Source organism: Momordica charantia (genome assembly GCF_013281855.1).
Source record: "Momordica charantia cultivar OHB3-1 chromosome 2 unlocalized genomic scaffold, Mcharantia_2.0 BLBB01000002.1, whole genome shotgun sequence".
NCBI classification, from domain to species: domain Eukaryota; kingdom Viridiplantae; phylum Streptophyta; class Magnoliopsida; order Cucurbitales; family Cucurbitaceae; genus Momordica; species Momordica charantia.
The window spans coordinates 21,062,348-21,071,243 of NW_028275160.1; the positions used below are offsets into that span (position 1 = coordinate 21,062,348).

Consider the following 8,896-nt stretch of genomic DNA (forward strand, 5'->3'; position numbering starts at 1 on the left):
TCTACACCAATCACTCCTTTTTTTTCCTCAAATATATTAACAGTTATCGTATATTAACTAATTGAGATATGTTGCTGCATGGATTAATTCTAGTTATCAATAATTTCCTGATCTTAACTTGGTTGGTTAAGGTATTTATTTCCAACTAAGAGGTCGTGAGTTCAAATTCTCATTCTAAATGTTGTCCTAAAAGAAAAAACCGGTAGTTTTAATAATTTCTTTTAAACTATAGTTTCATAAACTTATTGGAAATTTGGCCGCCAAAAATATGTTTTCTAATTCCGCACATATGGACCGTAATGCAACTAAAATTTTCTATGAATGAGTTTTCATGTCATTGTACAAACAACTGAATGAAAATGACTGTCTTAAAAAAAGAATGACAATAACAAGTCTTAATTGTTTAGGAAAAGAGAACTAACCGTAACACAATTGTTATTCGTTAACACAAGTTGAAGGCAAGAATGAAACCCTAATAACAGAATGGTATGCTCTGCAATTTAAAAGTTATGTATTAATAGGTTTCATGAGGGACTCTTTCAATGAATATAAGGAAAGAAAAATTAAAGCTTAGATTTCATATACCAAAATCTGAGTACAGAACTACGAAAGGAAAAAAAAAATGAGATTCTATAATGTTTACACAAATATACGTCTCCAAAACCAAAAGCTCCAAAGTAATATTTGTGGAAAGAAGGGAAGACTAGGGGAAAGTTTTGTAAAATTGGAAATAAAGCCATCCAAGTTTAATTCAATTGCATTAGAAAAAGAAAATGATTCTTGATACTATTAAGTAGAAATTTGGGGAATACTAATATTGTTACAATTGACAAATCAATTTAGTTGATTTGAATTAGTTTGGATGTTCGTTTTACAAAAAAAGGATAAAATGTGAGTAAAATTTAATCAAAATTACACCATACACAACATGAATATAATTCAACGGTAATTGACATCTATTTGTTGGAACTCCATATCCCCAATTTATAGTATTAAAAAAAAAATTATGTAATATATAACTTTGCAAACGATAAAGATTTTGTTAGACAATATCCCAATCTTAAAAAACAATAAAATTATAATAAATGCAAAACATTTGAGTCATAATGATACATATAAATTAGCAAGAAAATCTAAGTAACCATATATAACCAAATCTTTAAGATGCGTCTTTGGAGATTTAGGTATATTTTCCATTGCCGTTTTTTATTTTTTAAAATAAAAATTTAGTGAAACATGTAAGAATTTTAACATTTTTTTAGAAGTTCGTGTGTTTGTTTTTTTTCCCTTTTCTTTTAACTGCACTCTTACCGGCGATTTTTCTAATAAATGATATTATCATTTCTTAATATTTATAAAACATTTGATTGTAATTAAAGTAACTACGGCATACATTTTTAAATCAACGATAAAAAACCAGATTTTTTTTTTTAGAATACCTAAAACCTATATGAATGATTAAGGTCTTCCATTTTGTGTTTTGTTTTGTTTTTAAAATTAAGCCTATAAACTCGTATAGTATTACTTTATTTTAATTATAATATTTACTTTTTAAAAATATAAGGCAAGCTTTAAAAACTAAAAAAATAATTTTTTAAAAAGAATTCATTACATAGATAATTTTTTTGACTAAGAATTCAATCGAAAGATTGAAAAAGACACAAACATAAAACTAACAAAAAAAAAAGAAAAAAAAAAAGAAGAAAGGCTTATCAAAGTACGGATAGAATTAAAGAGCTGAACAAAAATGGTGGCTCCAAATAAAAAGTCATTGCAGAAATCTGCAGATGAATGGGTAAAAATCAAGAATGGCGAAAATACTCTTAAAAGATCTGCAATATATATAATAAGATAAATATGAGAAGTGGGGTGAAATAGAAAGTAGAAAACATTATGAAATAAATAAATAAATATATAAAGTAGAGTGTAGAGATGAGAAATATTTGATACCTGTTTCGACAAAACTCAGAGAAAAAGAGAAGAAGCCGACAGAGAGAGTTCTTTTTTCTTTTCTTTTTTAGTTTCAAAGAACAAAGTTTGCTAACATTTTAAGAATTTCATGAGTTCATATGGAAACTTCTTTTTTTCTTTCTTTCTTTTTTGAAACACCAAACTTTCCTTATTAGAATATCTTATTGCATTTGCATGTTAATAAATACATATTTCAACTCAATTACATCTCTAAATAGTAAATTCTAGAATTAATTGTATTATTTTGTGCATTATTATTAAAAATTACGTAATACAACTTTTTTTTAAGTTACGTACATATATATATATATATATTTTAAGTTATGTAATATAATAAATTTATTGTAACTAATATATTAATAACAATCATTAATTTTTCTACGACCTTTAATTTATTGAGAATGTGGTCAAACTTATCTCTAAAAACAAAATAAAAAAATAAAAACAAAAACAAAAACAAAAAAATATAATCGATCCTTTTTTCTTCTTCAAATACGAAAACATGTTAGACTAGAGATTCGAATTTACACGCTTTTAATTAGAAATAAATGTACTATTGAATTAGGCTAGAGGTCGAGAATGTTAGTTGAATTTATGTCACTACGAAGTACACCGACTTATTACGTGTACTTTTTTAACATAAAATAATATGTAGATTTTTTGGCATAAAAATTATTATGTAGATTGCGTATTTGTAAGAATACAATAAATATTTTTAGTTCTTGTGTAAACAAGTAATATATCAGTTTTAAATTATACTTTTTCTAGAACTTAATTCCAACCCTATTACAATGAGAAACACAAAATTAAAGATGTTCAAAAAATTTGATCAATCTATATTTCGATTGGGTTTGGTTTAAATTTATGAACTGAGTTCGTTCAAGAGTTTATTGGGATCACTACTAGAATTATTGGTTTTCGTGACGCTCATGAACAATATTTTACTATTGACCATTATAAAATAACGTCACGAAAGGTAAAAAACACTTTTTTAGAGGGAAAAAATGGAGATTTCTGGATTTTTTTACCTTCCGTGACGTTTTTTAACCGTCACTAAAAGATTGTCAAAAAGTTGGTTTTTTGTGACGTTTAAAAAACGTCACGAAAGGTTGAGGCGCGTTTTTGGCGGAAAACGACGAAGTGTTCCGAATTGTTGACTTTTCGTGATGTTTTTCTAACCGTCACAAAAAATGCAAAAGTAAATACGTTTTTCGTAACGTTTAATAAACGTCACGAAATGAAGAGGCACGTTTTTTGTGCGAAAAGACTTAGTTCTTCTGATTGTCGGCTTTTCGATGATGTGTAAAAAATTTCGCAAAAAGTAATTTTTGGTGATGTTTTTTACATGCCTTGAAATGATAGGACCTTTTTTTTGGTGGGAAAACCGGATCTTTGGCTTTTCGTAACGTTTAAAATACATCACGAAAATATGAAAATTTAAACTTATGGTTGAAACTTAAAACACGTCAAGAAAAAGTGAGTTTTCCATAAGTGGGAAAACTATATTTTTATTGATGTTTAAAAACGTCATGAAATGGTGGAGCGATATTCTTTATAAGAAAACATGACGACTCACGAATTTGCCGCCATTTGTGATATTTTTTAAACTTCATGAGATTTTGAGCCGTGTTATTTTGCAAGAAAATGTGTCAAAAATTTGTGCTCACAATTTTTTTTGTTAATTTAAATTAACAAAAAGATCGTGAGTACAAACTTTCATGACGTGTGTTATTTAGCTGTGTTATTTCTCGTGACGTATGTTATTTTAATTTTCATAACAAAAAAATTAAAATATAATCATCAATTGATGATTAAATTGACATTTTTTAAAAATTTACGACAGCAAAACCAAAGACGAAAAAGAGAAATCACTATCAAAGGACCCTTATATTTATAGATTTATAAAATAGATTTAAATCAAAATATTATTTAAATATTAACTCCCAAACAATTTTATATTTTATATTTTACTTTTCATTTTACCCATGTATAAAATTGTTCATAGATTTTTTTCTTCCATCCAAAAATTTAATTAATGCTTACCATTTCAATACCAAGATTGCAATTTGGAGTTGCAAATCTTCGAAAAGAAAATACAATTTATTTTTTGAAATTTGTAAATTACAAAACATCGAGAAAAAATAGAAAAAAAAGAAATTAGTTAACAGTAATTTAATTGCAATTCTTTTAAGCTAATTTGTTTAAATATTGAGACCCAACTAATTACAATTTAATTTTTTTTACATCTTCATCTTACCTATATATTTTAATATCAAAATTTTTCATAGATTTTTTGGATTTCCTTCCATCCAACTGAAGTTAATGAATGCTCATAGATTACAAATATTGGAAAAAAGAAAATAGAAATCTTTGTTGAAATATGTAAATTAAATTGAAATTAACTTAAAAATCTTTTAAGTGAAATTATTGGAATTTGAGCTAAGTAAATTGTGCATCATTAAAAATAAATATTATTTTATTATTCTATTATGTATTCTCTAAAAATCTTTTACCCCTTTGAAAAAAATCTCCTTTACCCCATTAACCCTAAAGCTCTAACCATCCCTTTGTCTTCTCCACACTGACCACCACGACGCCGCAATCCCTAACCATCCCTTTGTCTTCTCGCACGCTGACCACCATGACGCCGCAGACCATCGCAAATCCTTGTCGAATCGCACGTTGTCGGAGGTTGAATCGAATGGCATCGGTTCAATGCAACACTAGTGAGGGTCGAATTGACGCTTCAACTGACAACGACGTCCGGACGATTTCAAAACCCCGACCACTGTTGACCCCAACGACCACTGCTTACCATCGCGAACACGGTTGAACACCTCGAACGCTGCTGATTACCGTGACCACCGCTGACCACCGCTGCTGTTCGTCAATCTTCGGGTACTACCCCTTCCTATTTTTCATTTTTCATTCTTATTCAGGTCAATCTTGTGAGGTTATACAATTTGAAGGTTGATGATTTTGTTAATCTTGCAATATTTTGGTAATTGATGTTTTCAACATTGAGATGAAATGTATTAGCTAATATGCCAATCAAACGTTGTTTTAGGTTCATTCTATCTAAAATGATTTATGATGCCTTAATTCTGCAATTTTTCAGTTTATGGATGGGATTGCCGAGTTGGTTTTGTGTAACTTGAATAAACTGAGATAGAATAGATAAGGAAGTTTGTTTATTAGGTTCCATGCAGTTCCTCCTCATGAGAAATTCATATTTCATTTGTTTCTATTCTTACTTTTTAGTTATTAAGGATTGATTTTGTCAGTCAACACCATGTCCTACTCTATATTATATGGTATAACTAGTGATATTATACATTGCATTGTTTTGACGGGAGAGTTTCAGTTTATATTGCCAATTAAGTAATATCTTAATATTGGACTCCCTTATGCTGGAATCTCATCAATTATATTGACTACTTGTAATATTTAATTGTTTTGATGTGGCATATGGGAAAAATCATGGGTGAATTATCTTATTGTTTGCCTTCAAAATCCCAATGCATGATTTATCTAATGTTGATGAAGGCAATCAGAGTTGTTGAACTTAATTTGAGAGGCACAACTATCAACAATGAATGAAACCTATTAATTCCGTATATTCTATGACTTCTCAAATCTCCTTGATGATGCATTCTAGTGTGTTGGATTTTGAAATAAACTAAAATTTCTTAGTGCTAATTCAAGGTTTATAGCTAACTTCATTTGAAGTAGACTAAAGAAAGCTCCTTCTTTGGAAAGTGTTATATCACTTAGACTTTACATATTAGTTGAGTGAGAAATCCACTCACAATGGGATTGGCTCTGTTATATCCATAGTAGGGGAAATTTTACCATGCTTGATTTCTTGATTTTTTGATCTCTCAATCTCAACTTGGATTATATTCATAGGAGGAAAAAAGTACCATATGTTTGTAATAAATAGACCATTTTATTCCGAAATAATTTACCATACGGTTGTGTCAACCAGAATGCCTCCTGAACAAATGTTGTCTATGAAAGAAATGAATTTGTCTAAAGATTGGATTTTTGTTGTTAAATGATTGGAGCACAGTATTATATTGCAAGTTTCTCTCTATAACATAATCAATGTTTTCTTTCCTTCTCTTCTATGCTTCAGCATCTTCTTGAGTTTATGCTTATTGGTGTTTTAATACTTATCTCTCCTTTGCAAAGTTTCTTAGTTGAGGCTATATAGTTCCTTGCATTTGGTTTCCTACAATTGTGGTATTATTCATATTGGTATTCTATCTCTTGCTTCTCTATCATTTTCTCTCTCTAACCTCTTGGAGTTGAGAAGATATTTCATGTGGCATTGTTGATTGTATGTATTTGAAAGTTTATTTGCTACAAAATTTTTGGATTATTTAGGTTGATTTATGGTCATGTTTTTTTGTCATTCCCTCAATGAGCCTGTGCCTATACTACTGAGAAATTGTAGTTAATCAATTGTTGCTCTGTTTGCCTTTAGCATTATGTGAGTGATAGCGTGGGAACAAAGTTGAAGACTCTGCTCGTATTTATGGGTTTTCCATCGTTTTCCATGGTGCAAGTGTTCTTTGTTATAGTTCCCTCATTTCATATTGACATACTAACATTTATTTGGTTGTCATTAAGTCATCTCAAGTTCAACTCTCTTATGCCATGATATTAGTTCATAGATTGTTTAAATTCTTATTTTCTCTATATATGAAGGTTCCCATGTACAAATTTAGCATTATATCAATCAAATTTAACATTGACATTTGAATGGTCAACATGCAGAATTTTTAAATTGTATGATATTCAAGAAGGGGACATCGAAATTGATCAGCCGTGAGTGGAAGCACAACCATCTTCACTTTAAATGCAACTACTTGTCTTTGAGTTGCTAAAAGCATGTATCTACCACTATTGCTTCATTTGGTCCATATGTTTGAAGAGTTTCTTTTAATTTATAATTTGTGGTTGTTACATTGATTATGATTGTTTTATATTGGTACAAAATTATTTATTATTGTTTAATCGATTTACTTGCTCTTTTATCCAATAATGAAGCCAACTTTTTAAATATAGCTATTTTTTCTTTTTTCATTCCTTGCAACCCTATGGGCACTGACTATGAACCTAATAATCTCCGTATGTTTTTCGTCATTCATTCATACCATAGCATTTGAATCTTAAATCTTTCTGAATCGGCCTTGTTATATACTATAACTATAGCTAATTTAGCACATTTATCAGATTATTAAGTAAGTTCACAAGGGAGACTGAATACTGATTATAGATAGTGTTGTTAGACGAGGAATGTACGTTTTCAATCCTTCTGATATACTAGCTGATTTGTGTTATACTAACCGCTATGTTGCTGAAGTGTAAGGTTCTTTTGTTATTTTAACTGCTTCTGTTCTGTTTGAAACTTTTTTTTGGTCAATTTGTTGGTTATTGTATCATATTATTGTGTAAGTATATAAGAGTTTTATGAATACTAATTATTGATACATTCATTACAAGATGATTGTACGTTTACAAACCTTATGATTGTACTGATATTTTGTGCTATGTAATTTAAGAATGTAAAAGAAGCGTAGGCATGTCGTTTATTTTAATCGTGTTTGTTCTGTTGGGATCTTTCTTTGGTCGTTATGTTGGTTGTTTTATCTGATTATTGAGTAAGAAGATAAGGAAGATTATTGTACGTTTTCAATCATTGTGATGTTTGTTTAATTATGATATTTTATCCTATATTACTAAAGGATATAGAAGAAGTGTACGTAGGTTGGTTTTTGTTTAATCAATTTTGTTGTGTTGGAATTTGTATTTGCAAAGATTACTATTGTGATAGGCTCCTAGTGTGTTTATTTAATAATGTTTTTGTGTTGGAATCTGTATATACTTTTATTATGGGATGATTGTACGTTTACAAACCTTATGATTGTACTGTATTTTGTGCTATGTAATTTAAGGATGTAGAAAAAGTGTAGGCATGTCGTTTATTTTAATCGCGCTTGCTCTGTTCGGATCTTTGTTTGGTTGTTATGTTGGTTGTTTTATCAGATTATTGAGTAAGTTGATAAGGAAGACTGTGAATGTTGATTATTTGTAGTGTTGTAGAAGATTAATGTACGTTTTCAATCATTGTGATACTTGTTTAATTATGATATATTACTAAAGGATGTAGAAGAAGTGTACAAGGTTGGTTTTTGTCTAATCAATTTTGTTCTATTAGAATCTTATTTGCAAAGATTACTATTGTGATAGGCTCCTAGTGCGTTTATTTAAGAATGTTAATTGAATTTTTTCTTGTACAATGTGGATATATAGTTATCTTCACGATCTTTTGCACTTTTTAATAGATAGACTCGTTCTTATAGAAGTAATTTTCTTTCCTTATCTATCTTTGGTTATTCATTTATCTAACTTCGGTATTGTTTTTTTCATTAGGTCTTTCACGAACCCAAAAAAGTCGACAATTAGGGATGCAACTAATTGATGGATGAGCTTTCTTGTTGGGGTTGGTGTGTGATTTGTGTTTGTAGGAATTTGAACATGTTTAATATAATGTACTAGCAAGTCCGAGAATATTTCGAGAATATTATATATATTTCAATTTTGTTATCTAAATTAATGTATTTGCGATTTCGATTGACAATTTAATTATATGAGATTTAAATATTACGCGACGTTTGCAATCAAAATTAAATACATATTCAGTGACTCTCTTTTTATCGTCACAAAATAAAATCATTAGTGACGTTTTTAAACCGTCATCAAAATATTTTTAGGACGATTATCAAACGTCACGGAATAAACTTTTCATGATGTTTAAACACCGTCACGAAATACACTTTTCGTGACGTTTAAACACCGTCACGAAAGGATGTCACGTGACCTCTCCTCCCATCACTACAACAAATTCGCCTTTTTA

The 8,896-nt window shown here is 29.1% G+C and overlaps 1 long non-coding RNA gene across 2 annotated transcripts; it reads left to right on the plus strand.

Annotated features, from left to right (window-relative positions):
• The first annotated feature begins 4,484 nt into the window (after positions 1-4,484).
• Positions 4,485-8,651, plus strand: LOC148213025 (uncharacterized). Of its 2 annotated transcripts, none has more exons than XR_015789171.1 (2): positions 4,485-4,869; positions 8,413-8,651. It is a non-coding gene; the product is annotated as an uncharacterized LOC148213025 (long non-coding RNA). The 2 variants fall into 2 exon arrangements; XR_015789172.1 differs by lacking the exon at positions 8,413-8,651 and adding an exon at positions 6,754-7,043.
• Positions 8,652-8,896: the final 245 nt, after the last annotated feature.